Source organism: Peromyscus maniculatus, chromosome 20 (assembly GCF_049852395.1).
Source record: "Peromyscus maniculatus bairdii isolate BWxNUB_F1_BW_parent chromosome 20, HU_Pman_BW_mat_3.1, whole genome shotgun sequence".
Classification (NCBI taxonomy): Eukaryota; Metazoa; Chordata; class Mammalia; order Rodentia; family Cricetidae; genus Peromyscus; species Peromyscus maniculatus.
The window spans coordinates 52,217,989-52,243,698 of record NC_134871.1 but is presented as its reverse complement, the minus strand read 5'-3'; the positions used below and the strand labels follow the sequence as shown (position 1 = coordinate 52,243,698).

Genomic DNA, 25,710 nt, shown 5'->3' with positions numbered 1-25,710 from the left:
AATTAAAGCAAGTGGACTATAGAGCTCGGTGTGCTAAGATTCTATTTCCTGAAAATAGTCCTCGCTGTTAGTAGTTCTCTCTCCTGAGCCCCTGGGATGTATAATATTAAGGCTGGTCCCGCTAATATTTTACAAGAGGGATGCAATACAAAGAGCTATCAAGCTGGGCGGTGGTGGCACATGCCTTTAATCCCAGCACTCGGGAGGCAGAGGCAAGCAGATCTCTGTGAGTTCGAGGCCAGCCTGGGCTACAGAGTGAGGACAGGCTCCAAAGCTACACAGAGAACCCCCACCCCAAAAAATAAAGAGCTATCAAGGGACCAGATGCTAGGAAAGTCCACTCAAAGCCCCTGCAGAGATGGTCCATATCTAAATTCTCTCTCTCCCTCTTCCTCCCCTCTCTGTGTGTTTGAGGGGAGGGGTATACTTGTATCTCCTGGTGGTCTACATCCTTGGTGAAATAAGGGCAGGTCAGTGCAGGCCCTGGAGTTATATTTATCTAGTAGCCTGTACCTGGTAGCTTGGACATTGGGATCCCAGGTGGCCCCTAGAAATTCCCAGGCACAGCATGTCTGGAAGCATGAGCGGCCTCTCAGGAGCTTCATAATCCGGGATAATGCTGCTGTAATTGGCACTGCTCTGCCTTTACAACCCTCTCATTGCCTGAAAACTTACTTTGCAAGTGGCTATGTCTGGAGTGGGTTTTATTTTACCACTCTGTGGGCCTTTGGGGACCCAGCAATCTTGGCTTTTGCTCTCTAGTCTGCCTCATTCCCAGTCCTCAAGGCTGTACAGACAAGATTCTGGCTAACCTCCTTGCCTTAGATGAGAACATAGCCACTTTGCCATGGGCAGAGTGGGGACTGATTTTCTCCTCAGATTCCTGTCTTCTTTCCTCTGTCTCTTTAGCCTCTTCTTCAGACCTTCTCTGATTCTGCACCAACTCAATATTTCCATAGCTCAAATCTGGCCATGCTAAGCTCATCACCTGCATGAAGCAAATCATCTTCATGGCCAGATTCATTGTAACAAAGGGGACAAGTTCATTCAGTGAGTTAGAATGGTCTTTTCAACAAATGATCCTGGAAGAAGTGGGCATCGACATGGCCAAAGGTGACTCACACCGTCACAGTGGCCTCTGCTATGTGCGAGATTGAGTCTCGATTCATTCGCCAGCATTCAGGCCTCTGCCCACCCACCGGTCTTTCAACATCTGTCAGATCTAAATATGTCCCAGGCCCTTTGCTGAGAATGGGGGCAGGAATAGATGGTCCTGGGCTGGGAGATAGCTCGTTTGGAAGAGTGAATGCCTAGGATGTACAAAGCCCTGGGTACCATGATTCCTGGTACCATGACAACACACACCTGGCATCCCAGCACTGAGGAGTTGGAGATAGGAGGATCAGAAGTTCAAGATCGGAGCCGATGAGATGGCTCAGTGAGAAAAGATGCTTTCGGCCAAGGCTGAATTTCCATCCTGAGACCCACATCATGGAAGGAGAGAACTGACCCAGCCCCCAGATTGTTTTCTGACCTCCATATGCATGTTACGACATACTCACACCCGCACATGTTCAGGCACACGTCCAGTAACCATGATTTTAAAAGTGTTAAAGAAATTCAAGGTCTTCTACCTTGTAGTGATTTTGAGGCCTGTCTAGCTATATACAACCCTGCTGGGGGCGGGGGGGGGGGGGGGGGGGGCGCCCGGGGAGGGGGTAATTTGGTTCTGACAGACCAGCTATCGTTGGTCTAATAAAGTCACTTCAAGTCTGACCTGTGGCTGCTGCTCAAAGATGCCCAACCCCACACCTCTGTGTGCCCCCATCTTCTGCCAAGGCCCCTTATCCCATTCTTGCTTGAAGAGGAGGATGTTCAGATACCCTTTCTCCACGACCTTCCCTAAGCCCCTCCCCCTCACCAGGTGGCTTATTGGTTCTTCTTCACCTCATATTAAATCAGTTCACACACATCCGTCTCCCCCCAGGAGGCCCTAAGCTTCCCAGCCAGAGAAACCTTGTTTGTGTCTCTTTGTCTGGACCCTGACTCATATTCAGGGCTCAAGAGCCATTGTTTAAAGAATAAATGAATCCTTTCGTGCGCTTGCCCCTCAGTGACTGTTCTTGCTGCAAAGGGAGAATGATTTTTTTTTTCAGTCTCCAGGAAGTGGAAATTGAATGTATGAAATATAACCCATTTTACATATATGAGAACTTGAGATGGGCATGTCGGGGCATCTACCTCACCAGAAGAGTCCCTACAATAAACATACAGGGGTTTAGGAGGACATACCACCTGCCTGGTAGCTCTAGGTCCAGCCAGCCACAGGGGACAGGCCAGCAGTGTTCATAACTCCCGGCTGACAAGAGGCTCTGGTGATGTGAGCTGGCAGACGGGATCAGGGGCCATGAGGTCTGTAAGTGCGGTTCTGCTAATTGCTCCCAGAAGCCGCTATCACTGCCAGGGGAAGCCTCAGATGGCGCGGCAATGTCCTGCCCACACTCTCACTTCACCAGATGGCCTCTCTTCCTGCCTGTAGGTGAGGTCAGGCACCTTGGCATAAGGGCTTAGGAGTCTCCAAGTAATCACCCAAACTGAGTCAAGCCAGGAGGGGCAGAAGGACACTGGAGAAACCCCTCTGGAATTCCTTGTGTCCTAGTAAACCCACAGTCACCCCGGAGTGGCTGAATCGGTGTGGGAGGGACAGAGCAGGATCCAGCCATGCCCCGCCATCCTCCTGCAGAAGGGCCTCAGCCAACTGCCTCTCTGGGCAGTGACTGATTATTGTGTCCTGTGGCAGAACCAGGCGAGCTGCTGGCTTCTCTGATGAACAGCTGAGTCCTAGAGAAATAGGCGCGCTCCAGAGCCAGAGCACCAGATCCAGAAAGGAAAAAAAAAAAAAAAAGTAAATGTGGGACTGGGATGTGATTGCATTGGTAGAGTGCCCGCCTAGAATGCCCAAAGCCCTGGGTTTGGTCCCCAGCACTGCATAAACCAGGCATGGTGGAACATGACTGTCATGCCAGCATGTGGGAGCCAGAGGCAGGAAAATCAGAAGTTTAAGCTACATAGTGAGTTCAAAGCTAACCTAGGGGCATGAGAGCCTGTTTCGAGATAAAAATAAATCCAGTTTATTGTGGCTGTAATTGAGCCTTCCCTTAGTCCTGTGTGTGTCTGGTGCAGTAGACTACCTCTGTCTCAAAGGACAACGTGAAGAAACCAGAGATGGGGCAGGGGGGGATTATCTGCTGCAGGCTGGTCCAGCCCGAACGCTGAATTACCATCCCACACGCAGAGCTCAGGCTGCCCTGTCTTCCTTCCGGGTTTAAGTCCACAGAGACCCTCAGGGTGTTCCCTCCCATACTACCCTGCTTTAGGGGCTGCCTGACGAGTACGGGATCTCCTTAAAGTATCATGATCCGTTCTAGAATTATCCAGGGGTGGTAGTTACACAGCCTGGTGTTGTGTGCCGAAGACCACTGAGTTTTCGACCTGGAGAAAATGAAGCTTCTGGAAAGTAAGACTTCAACACAATGACACAAGTCCAAACCTGTTCAGGCACATCCCGTGTCTCCTGTCCATCACCCCCGGGACAGAATTTGTACATGTGTGTAAGGTGAGTGCACACTCCTCCCTTGAAGCTGATGCTGTCCCTCTTCACTCCAGCCTGGCCTGCCCTGCCTCCTCTTCTGTTCTCTCTCTCTCTCTCTCTCTCTCTCTCTCTCTCTCTCTCTCTCTCTCTCGGCCTCTACTCTGGTAGAACGTTCCCTCTACCTCACAGTTAATTTTGTCATCAGGCAACAAATGCTGATCCCATTTTACAGGTGAGGAAGCTGAGGCTTCGAGAGATAAAACAACTCACTCAAGGCAGCCTAACCAGTGGGTGTTGCAACTGAGACTCAAGCCCAGAACGCTTTCAGAACCCGTGGCACAGACCACTTTGCTGAGTGGCCTTCTGTGCCCTCCCAAGATGCCCCCATCCTAATCCTGGGAGCCTGTGATGGTCCTAAATAGCAGATGGGATTAAGTCTCTTGAGATGCAGAGACAGAGTCACAAAGGTCCTTATGAGAAGGGTGCACGGGCTGATGATAGGCACAGGAAGAGGCCGTGAGATGAGCAAAGTGGAGGTAGGGGGGTAGAAGATTCTCCATGGTGGGTCTGAGGATGGAGAAAGGGGCCATGACCAGGGAAGGACCGTGAAATGGGTTTCCCTTAAAGTCTCAAGAGGAGTATGGCTGTGCACACCACTTGGTTTCTTTGTATTGATGTTGCTTTGGATTCCCCGCCCCCCCCCCAAACCATAAATGAATGTGTGTTGCTTTAAGCCATTTTGTGGTAACCGGTCACAACAGCCATGGAAAGCAAATGCGCTTTCTCTTCTGGCTGGAGCTCCTCAGTTCTTCCCTCCCCACGGCTGATGGCCTGCCTGGCTCCACTACCTAGGGATGCTCCCTACTAGCTCTGGCCTTGGAGCCCACCTTTGCCACCGCCTCTGCTCACTCTGACCTTGGGCCTCTTCTCTGACTCCCTCCCTCACCAGGTGCTTAAAGACAGACATCACCTACGGATCATCACAGAGAGGGAAACTGAGACATGGCGGGCAACGGTTAAATGCCCAAGTCCTCCCAGGTGGAGAAGAAAGGCAGGCACCCCCCGCTGAAGCAAACCCCCGGATGCCAACCCCGGCACCCATCTGAGCGCCTAGAGAGTTGGACTCTCCCAGGAGGGCCTGGGCTTTAGGGAAACCTGAGAGCAAATTCCAAACCAATAAGAGCAAATAAATGAAGGGTGATTACTGACAATAGGATAGGGGACACAGCGGGGTGCCTCCAAATAGCATCTCTTCCACTGCGGTTTAAGTGCTTTATAGGTCATTAACTACTTGACAGGGAGAGCCTGACACTTAAAGCAACGAATTTGGCGCCTCTGCCAGGGAAAATCAATCAGAAATGAAGACGGAGCATCCGCAGCCTTAAGATGTACTGGGTGGGCAAACGGGATTCGATTTGCCCATAATTTTAAAGGCCTCTCCATTGTGTAAATTGAGGCACACTGGTATTTGAGGTCATTTATAAACCTGGAACTAGAGTTTAGAAATGCTTAACCTTCCCCTTGGCGAGATCCCCCCTCATCATTAATGAAATATTTCACAGGTGTGGAAATGTACAGAGACAAGCATAAACATTTAGGCTCACCGCCCGACTGTGTCAAATCAACATTTCAGCTATGGTAGAAGCACCCACTTCTAAAATATACCACTTGTTTTCCTTCCTGCCTTGCTAGCTCCACCTTCTCAGGGAGACAGACCTAAGCCGACCACCCATCCCTGCCCAAGACATCATTCCCACCTCTGAAACAGGAGTGCAATTACTGCCTCTTTAATTAACTTGGTGATTAATCACCAGCTGCTTGTGAAATAGCTTTAATTGTCCTTGTCCATCTTTGGTTGGGGTGGGGGTAGGGAGGAGGCAGTAAGGGCTGGGTGGAAGGATGGGCCAGCGGGGTGCGTGGGGGGGGGCCTTCTCAGAGCACCACATTGCGCACATGGTACAGTTGGTTGGAAGGTCTGAGAAGCCCTGGTATTCAGAGGGCTGCCTCTCTTCTCGGCTCTGGGTAGGCAGCAGCCACCAGGTGCCAGGATCAGAAATGAGCTGGAGGTAAAACTCAAGAGAGAGCACTGGGCAGCTGGGAAGGGAATCTGTCCGCTGCAGCTTCAGAGCTTCTGGTTCTGCTGTTCACGGACCCAAAGGAGCCTGGGGAGTTGAAAGATATAAATGGTCCTGGTTTGGAAATTGGGTCTTCACAGATATAACTGACCTAAGATGAGGTTACACTGGATTAGGGTGGACCCTAAATCCAACTTGTGTCCTTATAAGAAGGCCACGTGGAGGCACAGACACAAGAAGAATTCATCAGTCACCAAGGCAGCCTTTCTGCATGCCCGACTCTGGCTTCACACTATACAGGAAACGGGCTCCCCCGGAGCATTTTTCTGGTCCATTAACCCACCACGATCCAACTCCAGGAGCAGCGCCTACACACTCCTTTGTCAGGGAAAGCCTTTCCTGATCTCTTCTCAGAAACCACTCCTCAATCAAAAAGACCTTTTAGGGTTTCTCCAAGGACATTCCCACCAAAGATCAGCACCCAGGCTCAAGCCATTTGCTCATGGTTTGATCATTCTTATGGCTTCCCCTTGGCACACAGGCACCATGCCCAAACTGTCAGAGATTAACAGCGCAGACTGGGTTTGAGCAGGTAGGTTCCCAGCAGAAAAGGGCTGGGCACTTACTAGGATGTTAGCATGGAGGCAAGAGCTACACCATTTGGCTGCCAAGCGCGGCGCCAGGGACAGTGCAGTCCTTGAAATAACTCATAGTGTAACCCACTTCCTGCTCTGGTCCAACCCTCGACACATGAGAAGCAGGTTCTGATACCCCACAAGGCAATGCTGTCTACAAAGCTGGAGCCTACATATAGCCCTATGGGTAACCACAGTCCGCCTGTGATTCCCTCGTGGGTGACTGCATTTCTCTATACGTTCCCCCCCCCCAAGACTGTTACCAGCACTAAAGATAGCTTCAAAAACTCATGTGCACATTTTCTATTAATGTAATCAACGAATGTGTTTGGTACACCTACTATGAGGCAGGCACTGGGGGACACACACTACTGGGCAGTAGAAACCTCGAGTCCCGATCTCAAGGAACCATTTGGTAGGGAAGGACAAAGAAATGCCGTTGTCATTCGGGGCGGGATTAAGCTTTATGACTGGGAGCACGGAGAGAGAAAGAGGAAAAGGCTGTAGAGTTCAGGAGGGACCCACAGAGCAGCGGCCGCCTCAGGGAAGAAAAAGGCAAAGAATAAAATCTACACACCACCACCACCTCTGAGCCTTCTTCGTTTCAGCCAATTAGGCATCAGCATCGCAGGCTGGCCGACCAATCATGAGCTGGAACAGGAGCCTTGGTCGCAGGCCACGGTTTCCAGGCGGAGGGAGGTCCGGGCCAGGAGACTCCGCCTCGCCCGCCCAGGCCACGCCCTCTCCCCGCCCAGGGCCACGCCCCCGTGGCCAGCTGCGTCTGTTTGGAGTCGCGCGGGGGCTGAGTATTGTCCTAAAAGCCAAAAAAAGAAAAAAGAAAAAAAAAAAAAAAAAAAACCCAGAAGGGGTTAGGGGCAAAAAACCACATGGCTTCAGGAGGATTACAAGATTTCCTTTCGCCAATGACAAGACCTCACAATGTGTGAACCAGACGCCACAGCCAGGACAGGAGCGTGAGCACGCGGGCAAGGTAGGCACTAGGATGAGGCGTCGGGTGAACCTTGAGGGGATCGCCCATGTGCTGGGCGGTGTAGACCCGGAGACTGCCGAAGCGGTGTAGACGCAACCGACCCAAGGGCCCCCCGAGGCGGTGTAGACGAGCGCAGGTGGTGCGGAGGAGGCGCCGGGGAGATCTGGAGCGGGGCCAGACTGATCCCCACGGCTGAGGTTCGCAGTGGCTGGAGAGTGTGTGGAGATGCAGACCTGAGACTCAGGGGACCCCCAGCGATCCGGGAGCAGGAGAGGCTGTGGACGCGCGCTGGTGGTTTGTGGCGCCGCAGAGCCGCGGGCAGGTGTAGACGCCGCTGCAAAGTTTGCTGGAGTGCACTGAGCAGCTCGCGGCTGGGCAGGGGCAGCTCGCACACACGCACAAACCCCCGGGCGTCCCCAGGAGAGCAGGCTCTCCATCACAGCCCAGCTGCCTTGCTCCAGCGAAGGCGACTTGTGCGGGAAGGAGCCCTAAACCTCAGGTTCAGCGGTCACCTTTCCCCCAAGGCAGCAAGACCAGGGCAGGAGACGCGTAGATGCCGCCGATCTGCCCTTTGGTGCATGTCGGCTGCATCCCAAGTGTCCCCGTCTCTCCTGTGAGGAATCTGAGGGCAAAGAGGATAACTTGGTGTCCCATCACACTCTGGGAGTTGGAAGACAGGACCAACACCATACTCTGGCTGCTTTTCTCTTTCCACCCAGCTTCAGTGAGGAGAAACGTTCAGGTTTTTTTTTTTTTTTTTTTTTTTTTTTTTGAGGGGAGGGGGAGTGGCGCGATGAAGATGAGACCGCGGGATGGCGTTTGGGTTGGGACTCCTGGATTTGCTTGTCATTGCCTCTGTCGCTTCAGATGGCCCTGTAGCCTGGATAAAGGGAAGAAAGGAGGCGGGAGGCTAATAGCAGAAAGTTCTGGCAGGGAACGTAATGTTTATCTTATTCTTCCCCAAAGGTGTCATGCCTGGGGCAGACTAAATGGGGCAGGGGATTAGTGAGGGCGGAAAGGAGCCTGCTGGAGGAGAGATACCGATGTGTCTAGGGTGACTGGGGGGAGGGGAGCGGGGCTCAGGTCCATTTTCCATCACCTTCTTCTGAGCCCTTTGTCCCTATGGGACCTTTGCATGTATTGGTTACTCTTCTTTCAAAAGAGGTCAATTGCTAGGCGTGGCGGCGCACGTCTTTAATACCAGCATTCGAGAGACAGAGGCAGGCGGATCTCTGTGAATTTGAAGCCAGCCTGGTCTATAGAGGGGGTTTCAGGATAGCTGGGGATACATAGACAGAACATGGCTCCAAAACCATTATATATTGTTTTAATTTATGTGTGTGTGTGTGTGTGTGTGTATGTGTGCTCGCGCAGGCATGTGCCTTTATGAGTTTATGTGCATCATGTGCAAGCAGGTGACCATAAAGACCAGAGGGCATCAGGTCTCCTAGAATGGGAGTTACAGGAAGTTGTGAGCCACTTGATGTGGGTGCTGGGAACTGAACCTAGGCTGCCTTCTTCCTTTTCCTCTTCCTCCTCCTCTTCCCCCTTTTCTGCCTCTTCCTCCTCCTCCTCCTCCTCCTCCTCCTCCTCCTCCTCCTCCTCCTCTTCTTCTTCACCCTTGCTGGGATTGAACTCAGGTCCTTGGGCTTGGCTCCAAACACTTTTACCTGCTGAGCCATCCCGACAGCCCTGTTTATTCTGGTGATTAAAACAAAACAAAGCATCTGCCGTGGCCTAGGCGCGGGGCGACGGAGCAGTGACGGAGACAGATCTAGGCTCATGCCTGCCTCACAGGGGTTCCAGAGGGGTGCAGAGACACAGTGACAGACAACAGTCGGGAGGGGACCCAGGGAGGGGAGGCAGCTTGGGTGGCTGTCAAAGGGGGCCTCTCTGCGGGGCTGACAGTAAGAGGTGCCAATGCTCCCGTCTATCCTAGGCCCCAGGACCGTTGTCACCACCTCCAGGAAGGCCTCTGACTGGATAGTTCCTGCTGAGAGACTCCTATAATCTGAGATGACTCCCTATATAGACAGTATGGCTGACGTTTGTCATCACCATTAAGCGCAAGTGGGGTGATGGAAGAAGCCAGATCTCGACTGGGTGGAGACAAAGCGGCCAGTGGGCAGCGGAACTTTCCTAAGGAAAGTGGGGCTGTTCAGCCAGCCGGGCATGCAGGATTTTTCCTCCTCTCTCCTTTGCCCTGGCTGAAGGCCTGGGCTCCACCACCCCACCTCAGGTCCACAGAAACAAAGTCAAAGAAGCCAGAAGACCTGGTGAGGGAAAAGCACAGGGAGAAGCAGGCACAGATCGCCCATAGCAGCACCAAGGCTGAGGCAGGGCTGAGGCACCTCACCTGGGGGAGGTCCAGGAGAGCTCCTGTCCCAGGCCTTGGGCTCAGATGAGCCCCTCCTTGGCTCCTGCTTCTTGTGTGCAGTTTCCTTTAGCACCTACTCTGAGAGAAGGTAGTGACCAGTGAGGGCCCCAGCATGCTACGTTACAGTGAGGGCCCCAGAATGCTACGTTACAGGGCCACAACGACTGTCTCCCTCCTGTCTGTGGACAGGAACCCAAACAGCTTCTTCTCTCCAGAGTCAGACCCCTAAAGAAGGCTGCTCAAGTGATTCATAGATCACTGAAACTCTTGGCTGGGAAGTAAGAATCCTGCTTAGAGGTACTGGCTGTATTTTTTTTTTTTTTCCGTGGCTCCTATGCCCGGCAGACCTGTATTCCTGGCACCTTCCCTTGGCAGGTCGTGGGATTCTTGCAGCTGTCCGATGAAGCTTTTACTGGGCTCCCCCTCCAGCCCACCCCACTTCAGGGGTTTGAGCAGGCACACATGGCTAGAGAGCACATCTACATACTTTATTCAGGCTCTGCCAGGGACCGCATCAAAGCAGGCTCCCACCCTCCTCCCTGGCCAGCCAGCCCTCCTGCCTGGATTAGCTTTAAAAAAAAAAAAAATTAATTTGCAGTGATTTACTCCCTCTGTTCTGTGAGGATCACCAGCGTTTTAAACGTGTATTTAAATCACGTTCACTGCTCCCAGCTAAACCTCAACTACTTCCTCCAGCCCAGCAGCAAGCACTGGCTTCAGCATCAGAAGTTCAGGCCAAGTTCTGTTAATGAGGAGCTGTGTGACCTTGGGCAAATGACTTAACCTCTCTCTGCTCCTCTATTGGTTCTCGTAGACACAGAGGTTAATGGTAATCCCCCTCCCCCCCTCAAAGGCTGTTGTGAGGATTAAATTAGATAGCACTCAGGAAGGGCTGTGTAGTGGCCGACCTGTGGTTTCTCTTCTTCGGTATTGGCTGTCCCCTTAATTAGCTGGGTGACCTTGGGCAGGGCCACTCAACCTCCCTTTCCTCATCTGCAAAGCGTACGGGCTGTTATAGAGACGGGCACGGAGCCCCCACCCCATCCCTGAGCCTCGACTGGCTGCCTTCTGCCTTCTGCCAGCCACTGTCCCCTCGGCCACCCCTTTGGCTTGTCATCTGAGGACCTGGGTTTAATTGGAGTTATGCCCCTCCACAGCTGCCTCTCCTCAGCCTCTCCGTGGAAGTCCCTGGGCTGTAGCCCTGAGGGGCCTGCAGTTCCTGGCTCATTTACAGAGGCAATTAGCCATGATGTCACAGGTCTGGGAGGTGGCCTCAGTGGGGCACGTGGCCAGGCCACCAGGAGGCCATGACCTGCCCTGTCTGAGGCCTGAGGGGTCCCCTGCTGCAGTGATGGGGAGGCAGTTTCCTTGGCCAAGCCGATTCTGTTCCCATATTTTATGACTCCTGGAAACCCTAGTTGGAGTGTAAATTAGTTCTACCCTGTGCTTTTGTTGGCAACTGTCTGGTGCCTTGAAAGCAAGGGGCTTTGTCAGGAAGAACAAAGCTGTGCGTGTGTTTTTCTGATTTGGGGGAGGTGTGCTCCTGGGGGAGGCCCCTCTTTTCTCAGTGTCAGCCTGAGTCTTGTTCACAGCCTCCATGGTTTTGTTTTGGGTTTTAAGTCCTATGGCTTAAGAGTCACATATGGTGTGTGTGTGTGTGTGTGTGTGTGTGTGTGTGTGTGTGTGTGTGTGTGTGTTGGCTGAGGGGTTCCCCCCCCTTTTTTTTTTTTTGGCTTACACAGTGTACTCTCTGGAAGCTAATTCCAAGGACTGAACTTTTCAAATCACAGCTTCAACAGCTTTTAAAAACCTGGACCTGGTTACCCCTACCATCCATGTGAAAAGATTTTGATGAAGGAAAAAAAAAAAAAAAGAAAAGAAAAATCCCACCCCTGAGACTGGGTGATGGGAGGATCCAGAATGCGCAGCTCCTGGCAGTGAGAACTCACTACAGACCTGAGGTCAAAGCCGAAATGCCGAGGGCCTCCCGGGAGGGTACATGGTCTGTTCCTTGCCAGACATCTGGATATTGAAGGAAACATCTGGGTGGCTGGGCTTTTCAGGTTCTGTCTGACATTTAATATCACAAACATTGAACTTGCCTCTCTTCTCCCGCCCCCCGCCCCCCAGCCAGACTCCTCCAAACACACCATCCCCCACCCCCACTCCCCTTCTTGACGGGTAAGAAACATCCATTCTTTCCAATTCCCCAGCGTTTTCTCCCTACCGGAAATCTGATGGGCTTATGACATCATGGCTGGCTGCTGAGCGATGGAGTGGATGCCACAAAGAAATCCGACATATCCGATGGATTCAGAAATCACTTTCCCTCCTGCGGCTGGAGGAACAGGCGTGTGCAGTCAGGAGAACCTGAGCTTTGTTTGAAAAATTATTAAGAAAAAAACAAAACCCAAAACAAAACAAAACAACAATAACAACAACAACAACAAAAAAAAAAAACAACCAAGCCAAGTCTTACCCGACATTAAAGGCAGTTTTCTTAAAGACAAGCAAACCGTTTGGACATCGCCCTCTTTTAATAAAATTGCTGGGTTTTATGAGACAAGGTGGCTAATAAATCGGGCCCACAGCCTCCCGTGAGTTTCTGTTGACTGTGTGTCCTGGTTCACCAATAAAGGGGTGACTAGAAATGCCTTCTCTCTCTTCGTTATTAAAATGAGATAGCTTTTTTGGGGAGGGGCAATAAAATTCACAAGGTAAATAGCTGGTTTATGTTTTTCTAGGAATCCGTTTTTTATGGAGTGACCTCGGACCTGCCCCCATCTGTAAACACTGTAGTCCCCTCTGCGGGTTCCCCGGCCCTGGAGCCCCGAGAAGGTCACGGGTCTGCTTTACTGTCCCAGCTGGGCTCAAGGGGAGAACAATGGGTCAGCGGGGCAGGGCAGGACCAACAGCAGGGCACTTACTGGAATGAAACGTCCTTTGAAATCAGAGTCAGGTAGAGAACAGAAGTAGAGGGACCTGTGGCTGGAACCTGAGGACCACCTGGCAGGGCATCCATTGTCTTCCCCCTCCAAAGGGAGGAAAAAGCAGAAAAAGCTCCAGACTGAGGGGTCTAGGAATGTACTTGACCCCTGAAGCAGGCTCAGATTAAGGAAGTTCAAGAGAATGTGCTGTGCCTGGCAAACTCCCAACTCAGGGTTTTGACATCCGAGACCTGCACTGGTGTCTCAGATGAGGACAGCTTTGGGGTCCAGGGTAAGTGTCTCTTCCTCTGGGTTTCTTTCTCTGTAAGTGGAGTTGGGGTGGAGGCATTGACCCTGCCAGCTGGAATAGTCTCAGTACTTGATACCTGGCAGGGGGAACCAGCCACTCTCATGGGCAGAGACCAGACTCAGCGGAAGAGGCCAAGGTAGATTTTAGAGACAGGTCTGCTGTCTGGGCTTCCATCCCAGAGCTTCCTCCTGCTAGCGACACGATGCCGTGGATCTGTGCCTTATTTTCCTCCTTCGCCAAGTCCAAATAGTCATAGGATCCACCTCAGTCATGGGAGTACTGGGAAAATGACGTCAGAGGCCAGGGAAGTAGCCAGTGCTCAGCACGCGTTAGCTAGCAATCCTGACATATTCCCCTGAGCCCAGCAGGCAGGCACTCAGAAGGCCTGGAGTGGGAAAGCCCTGTCAAGCCAGGCGGAGATGAGAGATGAGAACCTCTCACCTCTGTGTACAGAGCTTCCCTTGGTTCCCCATTGCTCAAAGGGAGTAAACTCCCCATCATTAGCTGGGCTTCCAGGTGCCTCCTGCTGGCAAGGCTGCCTGAACTGTGCCTCCTCGTCTTTCTTGCCTGGTAGTCCTGCTTCACTCCCGCAGGGTCTTCCTGCTTCCTTCTCACGCCCTGGAGCCCCATCTTCACAGTCACCAAAGCTTAAGTAGGAGCTTTTCCTCTTCTGCCCGGAGCCTGTAACGGCTCTGACTTACTCAAGGTCAGAGACAAGTCCTGCCTGTGGCTTCTTGTCCCCGGCCCCCCACCCCACACACCGGGCGCACTCACTGACCTTGTCAATGTCCTGTGAATCTCCTCACCTCAGGACCTTTGCTCTCCCTGTTCCTTCTCCCCAGGGCACCCTTCCCTCTGATGCGGCATCTCTCTCTCTTTTACTTCCTTGAGAGCTCTGACCACCGAGAGACCTTCCCGTCCTGCCCCTCCTCATCCTTTTCTGCTCCGTCGCTCTTTATGGCACTTCTTAGCACTTGACGTCTCTATGCAGTGGTGTATTTGTTCCTACGGCGCACCAGCGTCAGGGCAGGGCTCTGCCCGTCCGCGTTCTCACTGCTGAATCCTCCGTCCAGGACACAGGGCTCCGTAAACGTGACTTTTAAAAAAGGTATTGTTGCCGGGGATGGTGGCGCACACCTTTAATCCCAGCACTCGGGAGGCAGAGGCAGGCGGATCTCTGTGAGTTCAAGGCCAGCCTGGTCTGCAGAGTGAGTTCTGGAATAGTGAGGGCTATCTATCTATCTATCTATCTATCTATCTATCTATCTATCTATCTATCTATCTATCTATCTATCTATCTATCTATCTGCCTGTCTACATAGTGAGTTCTGGGATAGTGAGGGCTATGTAGAGAGACGCTGTCTCAAACCTGTCTGTCTGTCTGCCTCTCTCTCTCTATTTATCTATCATCCCTCTATCTTGTGGTGTGTGTGTGTGTGTGTGTGTGTGTGTGTGTAGGTCAGAGGACAACTTTTGGGACTTATCTCTCTCCTTCTTCCTCTCTGTGGGTTCCATGGATTGAACCCAAGTCATAGGCTTATACAGCAAGGCCTTCATCTACCGAGGCATCTTGCTGACCCCATAAACGTTTCTTGAGTGATAGAATAGGGAGATGGATGGAGGTGGTACAAGGGTGTCAGATGTTAGACAGCTGGCTTACACTGGTTTCCATGCTGGGTGCTGTATGATACCCATACACACCCTGCTCTCAGGGCCTCCCCAGAGCAGGTGTAGTAGAGAGCGGTGTCTATGTCTAGGAAATACCTAGCCAATTGGAGGGCACTTCCTAAGAATCGGGTTCCTTCGAGGTTTTCCCTGACAGGTGAAGAGGAGCCACTGAGGACCTGGAGGCAGAAGGATTGTGAAGGGCTGAGAGTGGGCTGGGAAAAGAGGGCCTGACAGGATCCGGGCCGCTGGAGAACAGGGCAGACGTTCAGGCTGGGGTTGCGGCGTAAGCGAAGGCAGGCTCCAGGGAGGGAAAAGGCATGTTCTCCTAGCGGCTTCACTTTCTCTCTCTGAGGCTCGGTTTCTCCATCCGTGAACTCCCGACTGTGTGCTTTTCCTACCACACTGTCCTGCCTCCCAGAGGCTGGCACGGTGGAGGTTAGAGGCAACTGTGGAAGCAGGGAGCTGAGGACTGGCCTTTTCCCCAGCCCTGGCTCTTCCATCCTTCTCTCAGCAGGAAGAGCCGTCACCGAGAGGAGGGCAGCCTGCGGTTGCCAGGGGGCCCATACCTGAGGTGGACTGGCCTATGCCTCTGAAGGTTCCCTGCTTAGGTCTCATGCTTCTGAGCCCCATGGCTCTGATAGACAAGCTTTTCCTGGAGAAGTCAAGGCTCAGAACAGAGAGATGACTGACAGCTATATTTACCGCAGAGCTGAGAAATGGCAGATGAAGGGCTTGCCTCAGACATTTCTGGCCCAGGGCCCTGTTGCCCTTAGCAGGACTGAGACTTAGCAGGGGTGTGTGAGCACAGGCCTGTCATCCCTCCCAGCTTTCTGGAGGCCAAGGCTGGAGGATCAGGAGTTCAAGGACAGTCTCAACTACACAGATGGGCCAAGTGAACTTGTCTGGCCAGGTCTGGGGAAGCCCGGATAGTACAGGTTAGACACCTGCTCCTGGTCCCCCTTGGCAAGGTTGTCCTCATCACAGATGGGTTTTGTTGTTGTTGTTGTTGTTTTTTCCAAGTGCATTTGGGTCTCTGGAAAACTCTCAAGCCTTTCCCCAGTAGGTGAAGATGCTCTTGCGAAGTTCCATTAACTCCCTTAAGGTCCCACAACTACTTTAGGCAGTATGGGCTGTGCTCTTGTTTTACGGTTGGGAGAAGCCAAGCCTTGCAGAGAGCAGTTACCTGAGGGAAGCACACAAGCCATAAAGGAGCAGACTCTATGTGCAGCCTAAAGCTGGCATTTGGACATAGTGCGGGCATGGGATGGGGGATCAGAGACCAGCTTCAGCCCGTGCCTGAGCACAGCTTTCTTTTGGGGGAGTTTGGCAGTTGTGATCCCCCTGTCCTCTGCTGTCAGAGAGGGGAGAGAGACAGGCCTTCACACTGAGCACCCCGGCCTCCTTTGACTTTCTAAGCCTCAGTTCTCATATCTGTGAGGTAGTTACAGCCATCAGGGCAGCCAGCTCCTCTGCCTCACAGGTGGCGCTCAGTAAACACCCCTCCTGGGCCTCTAAGCGTCCCCTGAAGAGCCTGAGTGGGAGCCACCTCACAGGTTGGCTCCTGCAGAGCCCCCGTTTAGGCCCCACTGCCTCTTCGACTCTAGAGGTGAGTGTCCAGACCATAGACATCTGCATCTGAGACTTACCTTGTACCTGGGCTGGCCCATGGCAGACCCAGTGAGTAGCCAGGAACTCACTCCAGCGTGAGCCTGAGGAAAGCAAGGCTTAGCAGCAGACATTGGCCTCTGACTCTGTGGGAGGTAGGACTCACAGAATAACCCCAAAGCCAGAGCCCTGCCTTTCACAGTTTCCTAGCTGGAAGCTATGGCCAGCGTGCATGAGCTGGGGGACTCTCGTTCCCACAAACTGTGTCGTGTTTCTCTAGGCATTTGTTGGGCACCTCTTTGGTGACAGGGACTTTATACCTTCTAAAATACATTTTTTAATGTTTAAATTTTATTATTACCGTGTGTGTGTGTGTGTGTGTGTGTGTGTGTGTGTGTGTGTGTACCAGTGCATGCATTTGTGCGTGCGCAGCACAGTGTACACTTGGAGATCAGAGGGCAAGTTTTAGGAGCCTGTCCCCCCCTTCTACCTTTAGATGGGAGCTGGAGACCGAAGTCAAGTCACCAGGCTTGCAGGCAAGCACCTTTACTCACTGAGCCATCTGGCCAGATCTTGAATATTGCTTTTTCCAGACAGCGTCTTTCTGTGTATCACTGACTGTCCTGGAAGACTCTCTGTAGCCCAGGCTGGCCTCAAACTCAAAGATCCGTCTGCCTCTGCCTCCCGGGTGCTGGGATTAAAGGCCTGTGCCACGACCACCTGGCAAACATTTGTGCTGGCTAGGCAAGCACTTGACCTACTGAGCCACATTCCTGGTGGAATAATTCTTGAGGTATGACCTCAATACACGAGACAGAAAGCCAAGGTTTGGGAAGAAAGAGAAACTTGGCCGGAGCAACGGCAGAGCCAGGGTTTCAGTTCATAGCTGGGGGACTCCAAAGCCAGTAACATTCTCGGTCTCCTGGCCAGGGCAGTGGACAGAGAACAGGCTTTGGAGCTCTGAGGTATGATGCTGGAATTCCATTCCTGACTCTGTTCTTTGTCCATTCTTGTTTCCACTACTTATGATGCTTTTTAAAAAACAAACAAACAAACAAACAAAAACATGTGTATATGGGTGTCATTTTGAGTGGAGGTCAGAGGACACCTTTTGGGAGTAGGTTGTCTTCTCCCTTGTGGAGCTGGCTGAGGCAGGGTCTCTCATTTCTTCTGCTCTGTGCATTCCGACAACTCTTCTGCCCCAGGCTCCCGACTCACCACGGGAATGCCGAGATTCACAGGGCACACCACCGTGTCTGGCTTGTTACGTGGGTCCCAGTGCGGACCGTCATGCTGAAGCACCCAGCACTTTTACCTGGAGCCACCCCCTCGGTTCTTACCCAGTCTAGCTTCCCCGTCTCTCAGGCGCACGTCTCTCCTCAGAGGCCTGCGAATGGGAATCCAGCGGGTCTGTTGCTGCCAAGTCTGGCGAGAGAGCCCGGGCACAGCATGCAAGGAGGGATGGCGGGACGGCAGAGGAGAAGCGGGGCAGGTAGGAGGACCCTCCGGAGCTTCACGAGTTAGAGTCAGAGGCAGGACCTGAGCTACTCTTTCCTCACTTCGGGGCTTCATCCAGGCTCATCATTTGGCCTGTCCTTCCCCTTTCCAAAGTTCTGGGCCCTATTAAGGGTTGGCTCATTGGTGTTCCCTGAGGGCCCAGTCAGCCATCAGCATTGCTGTCCGGCCTGACGGCGGCATGGCTGTTTGGGTGAAACTTTAACCGTGCTCTTTGCCTGCTGGTTGACCCTGGGCCTGTGGCTTTACCTCCCTGTCTCTTCATCTGCCGAGGGACAGCAGCAGCTCAACCCACAGGACTCTCCAGGGGATAAACTGAGATGGCCACTTCGAAAGCAGCAAGCCACAACGCCTCAGAGAACCAGGCAGCCAGGACCCGCGCTGTCATGCACATCATTATTGTGATGTGTGAATCCCAGGGGGTGGTGGGAGGCAGGAACTTGGGGCTCGGTGGTGCCTCTAGAATGAACGTTCAGCCCTTCTAATAAAATCAATAATAATCTAAATAGAGCATTGCGTGGGTGATCGTAGCTAATTCTGACCGCCTTGAAACATGGGCATTTATTAGACCCCCTTTGCAGAGGCTACAAGTGAGGCTGTGTGAGAAGTGGCTGCCTGCCAGCAGAGTCCTTGCATGATGGGAGTGGGGAATCCTGATCCCGGCCTGTCAAGTGCTCCTCTCTGATGGTCCAGACACACCGCTCTGCTCCCTCCCGGTGCCCCTTCACATTCCCAGGCCACTCCTTGAGGTGCTGGGGAGACAGGGTGTGGATGTGACCTGTCAGTGATCTCATGAGTCCCAGACCCTGTAATGTGCACACACGTGAGTGTGCACACAGGTGCACGTGTGCTCCCGACTCCACAGCTGCCGCGTTCCTCTGGGTCTACAGAGGCGTGTCTGACTGTCTGAACGCCTTCACTACGGTGAGCCTGCAGAAGTCTCTGCTCGGTTAGGGTGGGGACTGTCACTCTCACTGAACTTTTGGTCTTACTCATACGGTTGTCAGCACCCAGCAGCGGGATGGGCTGAGAAAGCCCCACCCATCCAGTGACCTGGCACAGTGAACCGGCAGAGGGACAACCAGCCTTGTCGTTGGGTATTGTCCACAGTGGTACCGGGGGACAGGGGCAGCTCACGCCCTCTAGGTTCATGGCAGCCCATGTCTTCCAGTTTGTTCCTCATTCTTTCAGCACCCTCCCATCCCTCCCACCCACTCCTGGAGCTCCTGGAGGAAAATGAGCGAAGAGGATGGAAGGCAGAGAGGAGGAGGAGAGATGTAGTGGAGGGGGAGGAGAGACGAAGCATGGAGGGGGAGATGCAGCATGGGGGGAGGGGAGATGCAGCATGGGAGGAGAGATGCAGCATGGGGGGAGGGGAGATGCAGCATGGAGGGGGAGATGCAGCATGGGGGGAGGAGAGATGCAGCATGGGGGGAGAGATGCAGCATGGGGGGAGGGGAGATGCAGCATGGGGGAGGGGAGATGCAGCATGGGGGAGGGGAGATGCAGCATGGGGGGGAGGAGAGATGCAGCATGGGGGAGGGGAGATGCAGCATGGGGGAGGAGAGATGCAGCATGGGGGGAGGGGAGATGCAGCATGGGGGGAGGGGAGATGCAGCATGGGGGAGGGGAGATGCAGCATGGGGGAGGGGAGATGCAGCATGGGGAGAGGGGAGATGCTGCATAGAGGAGGGGAGATGCAGCATGGGGGGAGGGGAGATGCAGCATGGGGGAGGGGAGATGCAGCATGGGGGGAGGAGAGATGCAGCATGGGAGGAGGGGAGATGCTGCATAGAGGAGAGGAGATGCAGCATGGGGGGAGGGGAGATGCAGCATGGGGGGAGGGGAGATGCAGCATGGGGGGAGAGATGCAGCATGGGGGGAGGGGAGATGAAGCATGGGGGAGGGGAGATGCTGCATGGGGGAAGATGTAGCATGGGTGGAGAGATGCAGCATGGGGGAGGAGAGATGCAGCATGGGGGAGGGGAGATGCAGCATGGGGGAGGGGAGATGCTGCATAGAGGAGGGGAGATGCAGCATGGGGGGAGGGGAGATGCAGCATGGGGGGAGGGGAGATGCAGCATGGGGGGAGGGGAGATGCAGCATGGGGGGAGGAGAGATGCAGCATGGGGGGAGGGGAGATGCAGCATGGGGGAGGGGAGATGCAGCATGGGCCTCTGGGTGCATCCTGAGGAGCCCGTGGCTGGGGTACGCCCAGGCCAGCTTGGGAGGGTGCTGCTAGAGTGACTCCAGACTGGATCGTCTGCCATTGAACTCAGCTCACCTAGAGACCACCTGGGGTTGTGCCGTCCTCAGTGTCTAAGAGACAGCAGCAGGTAACCCTTGGGTTGGGGCAGTTCCCCAGGGGGTGGGACCAGGAGAGACCAGAGATCCAGGTGATCATGGGACAGGCTGAGTTAAGCGGGGGCTCAGGGTAGCCCAGCCCCATCCAGAAGCAAGCCTGGGCCCTTGGGGAGGTTTATTTACTCAATCATTTATTCACTCCTCCATTCATTCTACATAGAGATCCGCCTGCCTCTGACCCCCCAGCGCTTGGGCCACCACACCTGGTCCATTCTAAATTCGTTTTGGAGTACCTCATCAGTGTCCTGCAGGCCCCAGTTCATCCTGGACACATAGAGGCAGATGATGTCAAAACCCTTCCTCACGGACATTCTAAGGGAGATGGACTAAAAAAGGAAAAGAAAAAAAATCCCACCAAAAACAGGGGAAAAAAATCCAACATAATAAGAAAGGAACATATGTTGTTATCAAGAGTGTTAAGTGCCAGAGAGAAAAATAAAGCAGAGAAGGGAAATGGGTGGATAGTTTGTTTTTCATTTATAAATAGGTGTCCAAGGAAGGTCTGATTGCGAAAGTGCCATCTGAGCAAAGGCGGAGGGAGGTGGCACTCCTGCAAGCAGAGCCCTTCCAGGCAGAGATTAAAGCCAAGAGCCGAAGCCCAGAGTGGGATCTGGCCTGGCACCGTCAAGAGGCGGTGAAGCACAGGCATGGCAGGAGCCAGGTGGTGGCTGATGAGCTCCAGGAGGAAGCGGGGCCAGATGGTGAGGCCCCTGGATGTACCATTTGGGAGGATCCCACTGGCTGCTGAGGTCGACAGGATTCAGGGAGGGGCAAGGCAGAAGCAGGGAGCCGAGGCATCTGCCGAAGAGAATCTAACAGGCTCTCCCTGCTGAATGATGGGGTTGCCGAGAAGTCTGTCTGGTTGGACCCTAAGGGAGGCTGGAGACCTAAGGATGGGCTGGGACCAGGAGCTGCAGGGCGTAGGGGATGACTGTGGCCCCAACCATCCACGGGAAGAGGCAGGCTGTAGCATGGCAGCCCATGGTAGATGACAGCTGGGGGTCTCTGTTTCTGTACCTCAGAAGTTCCTGGGGCCCATCCCTGGGGATCCTCGTTCTGCTGTGGATGGGGGGGGTGGGCTTAGTGTTGCTCATGGGCTTATATGGAGATTCTCTTCCCTCCCTCTCAATGTGTCCCGCCGTCTTTTCCCATCCTCTCACCCATCTTGCTCTGCCTCAGCACCCAGCTTCCCATGAACTCCACAGACTAGGTCCTTGCTCTCCTGCAATTGACAGTCATGTATCTGGGCCCAAAGTCAGGGTGAGGACCGGACAGGGCCTCTCTGGGGACCAGGAACAGCAGGCCTGAGGCGGGGTCGGGGAGGTGGGGGATCTGGCCGATGGAGAAAGTGTGTCAAGTCTCCCATATGGAAGTGTCTGCTGTCTGGTAGGCTGCTACTTCGTTGCTCTAGGGCCGTGGCTTGAAGGGGCAGTGGCGGAGCCTGGCCAGGCCACAAAGCTGGATCCTGAGGACCCTGGGAGTAAAAGTGAAATGTGAGGACCACATTCTTAAGACTGCACTGAGGGCAGGCGGTGGTGGCGCACACCTTTAATCCTAACACACGGGAGGCAGAGGCAGGCGGATCTCTGTGAATTCCAGGCCAGCCTGGTCTACAGAGTGAATTCCAGGACAGGCTCCAAAGGCGCACACAGAGAAACCCTGTCTCAAACCGCGCCCCTCCCCCCCAAAAAAAACCAAACCAAAAAAACCTTCATTGAAATACAATTTACATATGGCAGTGCTTTTTCTTTTTTCTTTAATAATTTTATATACATTCCATCATATTGTTACTATGATGACATCACATTCTTTGACAATTATATCCACAGATACAATTAGCTCAGGCTGGTCTTGAATTCAAAATCCTTGCCTCAGTCTCCCAAGTGCTGGGATTACAGATGTGCACCAACACTTCTGGCTCCACACTTTAAAGTGTGTGATTGTGGCAGAGTTGTATAACCACCAGTACTGTTTACCTCCAGAATATTTTAATCATCCCCCCACCCCTCAAGAAACCCTGACCTGTCATTCCTATTCCTTCCTTACCTAGCTCTTGGCCTGGCCACCACTAATTTAATAATTTACTTTCTGTCTCTATGGTTTTGACAGTCTCGAATATTTCAAAAACAACAAACAAACAAACAAAAAATCAAAAACCAAAAAGAAGCATTCAACCTGTGTGCTTTTGCGGCTGCCTTCTCCCACGTAGCGTAGCATGCTTTCAAGGTTCATCCAGGTAGTAGCACACACTGGTATTTCGTGCCTTTTCATAGCCGAGTAATAGTCCAAGGAATGGGCTTACCACCCAGCTGGAAGTGAACACCCAGCTGTTTTAGTCTTCTCTCTACTGTGAATGATGCTGCTCTAAACGTTCCTGCACAGATTATAATGTGGAAACATGTCCTCTCCCAGTCCCCATCCCGCCTCTCCTCTCTCCCTTCCTTTCTGACTGTGTGTGTGTGTGTGTGTGTGTGCGCGTGCACGCGCGCCAGGGGTTGGCATCAAGTGTCTTCCTCAATAGTGCTCCTTCTTTAAAAAGAAAGTAAGTATGCATTCGTATGTGCAGGTGCATGCACGCCAGGATACATGTGTGAAGCTTGGAGGAGGGCCCTGGGTGCTGGTCTTCATCTCTCTCTATCGAGACAGGCTCTCTTGTTGTTGGCCACTGTGTAGGCCAGGCTAGCTGGCCTGGCAGCTTCTAGAGGGTCCTCCTGACTCCGCCTCCCATCTCATCACAGGAGAGCAGGGATTTCAGATGCATGCTGCTGCAGGATGCACTAGGGTTTTGAATTCAAGTCATCATGCTTATGGGGTAAGGGTTTGACCTCCTGAGCCATCTCTCCACAGGATCTCACAGTGTGGTCCTGGCTGCCTTCAACACCTGATCCCACTGTCCTGAGTGCTGGGGTGGCAAATGTATGCCGCCATACCTCAATATAGTTTTACTTCTTTTGGGTGTATGTGGCTAGGTGTGGAGTTGTACTGTTCCCACACCGTTTTTTACACTCCTGGTATCAGTCACAGATTCTGGTTTCTCCCCATGTCCGCCAGCACCTTTTTTTTTTTTTTTTCTTTTTCCTGAGACAGGGTTTCTCTGTGTAGCCCTGGCTGTCCTGAAACTTGCTCTGTATACCAGGCTGGCTTAGAACTCACAGAGTGCTGTGATTAAAGGTGTGTGTCACCACCACCCGGCAAACAGCACTTATTATTTCCTATCTTTCTTTTTTAAAAATAATTAATTAATTTATTTGTTATGCACGTTGATATGCCTGAATGTCTGAAAGTACGAGGGTGTCAGATACCCCTGGAACTAGATTTACAGACTGTTGTGAGCTGCCATGTAGGTACTGGGAATTGAACTGGGGTCCTCTGGAAGAGCAGCCAGTGCTCTTAACCACTGGGCCATCTCTCCAACCCCTCCTATCTCGATAACAGCCATCTCAGTGGGTACGAAACAGTGTTTCTTTGTGTTTTGACCAATCACTAATGATGCTAATTGGCTATTTGTATATCTTCTTTTTTTTTTTTTTTAAATCAGTGTCATGTAGCCCAGGTTGGCCTTGAACTTGTTATGCACCTAAGGATGACCTTGAATTTTTGTTTAAAAATTCTTATTACATTTATTTTTGTGCCTATGTGTGCGGGTGCTACAACCTCCTGTGTGGAGATCAGAGGACGATTTGAGCTCACAGGACTTGGTTCTCATTTTCTACCACGTGGGGTCTAAGAGTTTGGACCTAGATTGTCAGGCTTGTTACCCAAGGAACCACCTCGCTGTGACTTTCAATCCTCCTGTTTCCACTTCCTGAGTGCCAGGATTACAGGGGTGCACCACACTCCTAAGGACCCCACCCAGGGCTTTGTACACGTCAGGCCAACACTTTACCTTCTGAGCTGTTGCCGGGCCCCCATTTGTATTTCTCCTTTGGAAAAACATCTGTATAGACTCTGCTCATTATAAAAGTGGGATGCTTGTCCTTTTACAACAGCTGTAGGGGTTTCGAACATTTGATATTTGATATACAAGTCCTTACCAGGGGAAAGGAGCTGGGGTGCCAGGGAGCAACCAGGCTGTCAGAACCGGTAATTGAGTCTCTAGGTGTGGACTCAGAGGTCTTTTCTGGGAACATGGACAACTACCCCACAAACCTCTTATCTCTAGCTTCCTGCTCCTTTGCCTCGGATACCTAGGGCCTACAGTGCTCCATTCTCCTAGGCCTGTGAAGGCTGGGGTTGGGAGAACTGCCTCCTTTCAGGAGGCTTCAGAGATGATGCCACCTGCTTCCTGCCCGCTACAACACCACAGCCACCCCCCTCTGTTAGGTCAGCTGCCTTGCAGCTCAGAAGTCAAGCCCGAGGCCTCCCAGGAGCTGGCCAACAAGAGGAGAGGCCGGGGGAAGGAAGCCTGCCAGGGCAGCCTCAGTCCCTGATGGCCAGCCTCCCTCTCCCTGCTTAGTTAAACTTTCCTGAACTTTCCACAATTTGTAAGCTGAACTTTTATAACTTTGAGAACCAAGGGAAATGTAAAAAAAACAAAAAACAAAACCAAACCCGACCACAGTCGCTGGCTGATTCTCCTCATGCATTTGGGAGATTTTTTTTTTTTCTTCCCTCTGTGGCTACCCAGGGCTAGGAGCCCAGCTGTAAACACAGGAGCTTACTGACTCTGTCATGTGGGTTGTCATCAGTTTGGGGTGACTGTCCCCAGGCATGGTGGCTGTGCTTCTGTGGCTGGCTCATCAGTAGATTATCCCTTCTGTATCTCCGGTTCTCTGGGTCACCACCTCACAGCAGGATGACAGAGTGGCTGCCCTCTAGCACAGGGAACTAAGTGGAAAAGGGGCTCGATCCAAGCAGAGGGGGACTCAGATGAAGCCGGGGTCTGAGGAGTCACCTCTGGATTCTGGGGAGGGTCTACAGTATAAGAGAGCTCTGAAATTTTCTTCAAGGAAGGCTGGGAATCAAGACAGCAGGAACGTTCCAGGGAGAGAACCGCATGGAAGGAGGCTCCCATCACTGGGGAGATCTGCTGAGGAGTCCCTACGGCCAGCCACAGGATCACACCGACTGAGGACAGCTATGGGGGTGCGGGTGGAAAAGAGCAGAGGGTAAGAGAAGAGCTAACTGGGGCTGACAAACCCTGGCCCCCAACAGAACAATTCTCATGGCTCCACTGCATTTCCTTAACGATGCTCCCAAGTGCGAACTAAGCCTCCGGGTCCCCCTGTAGTGTTTCCTGGTCCCTCGGTCCACCAGCCTCTGTCCTCAAGATCCTGTGGCTGTTGGCCCCTCTCCCAAGAAAGCTTCTGGGTTGAGACAGCACATTCTGCTTTTGTAGGATTGGGCCTCGGGCTCGCTCCTCTCTCCCGCAGCGCCCCAGCTGGGCCTGCCACCCGCCACCTGCCACCCGCCCACGTGGATCCCCCTCTGCCCCTGCTGGCGCCGAGGCGGCGTTGGCAGGCTCTGGGCCCCGAGGCCTCTCTGCTCAGTGATTACGCAGCAGCCGGTGGGCTCCAGAGCCAGAGCGAGAGATTTATTGTGGTTTTTAGGGGGCGTTTAGGAGCCGACGTGATAATGTCTGTGAACGCACTTTGTAAACTGTAGCGGGGGAGTGCCATGTGTACGCGAGGGGCGGGGAGCTCTGCCCCCAC

General features: G+C 52.9%; 1 protein-coding gene across 1 annotated transcript in view; it reads left to right on the top strand.

Annotated features, from left to right (window-relative positions):
* Positions 1–7,100: 7,100 nt before the first annotated feature.
* The window catches only part of Tcf20 (transcription factor 20), a 183,931-nt gene continuing 165,321 nt past the window's right edge, over positions 7,101–25,710 (top strand). The window contains exon 1 of the mRNA XM_042265023.2: positions 7,101–7,293. The gene's annotated coding sequence lies outside the window, so the exon portion shown is untranslated. The remainder of the gene's footprint in view (positions 7,294–25,710) is intronic.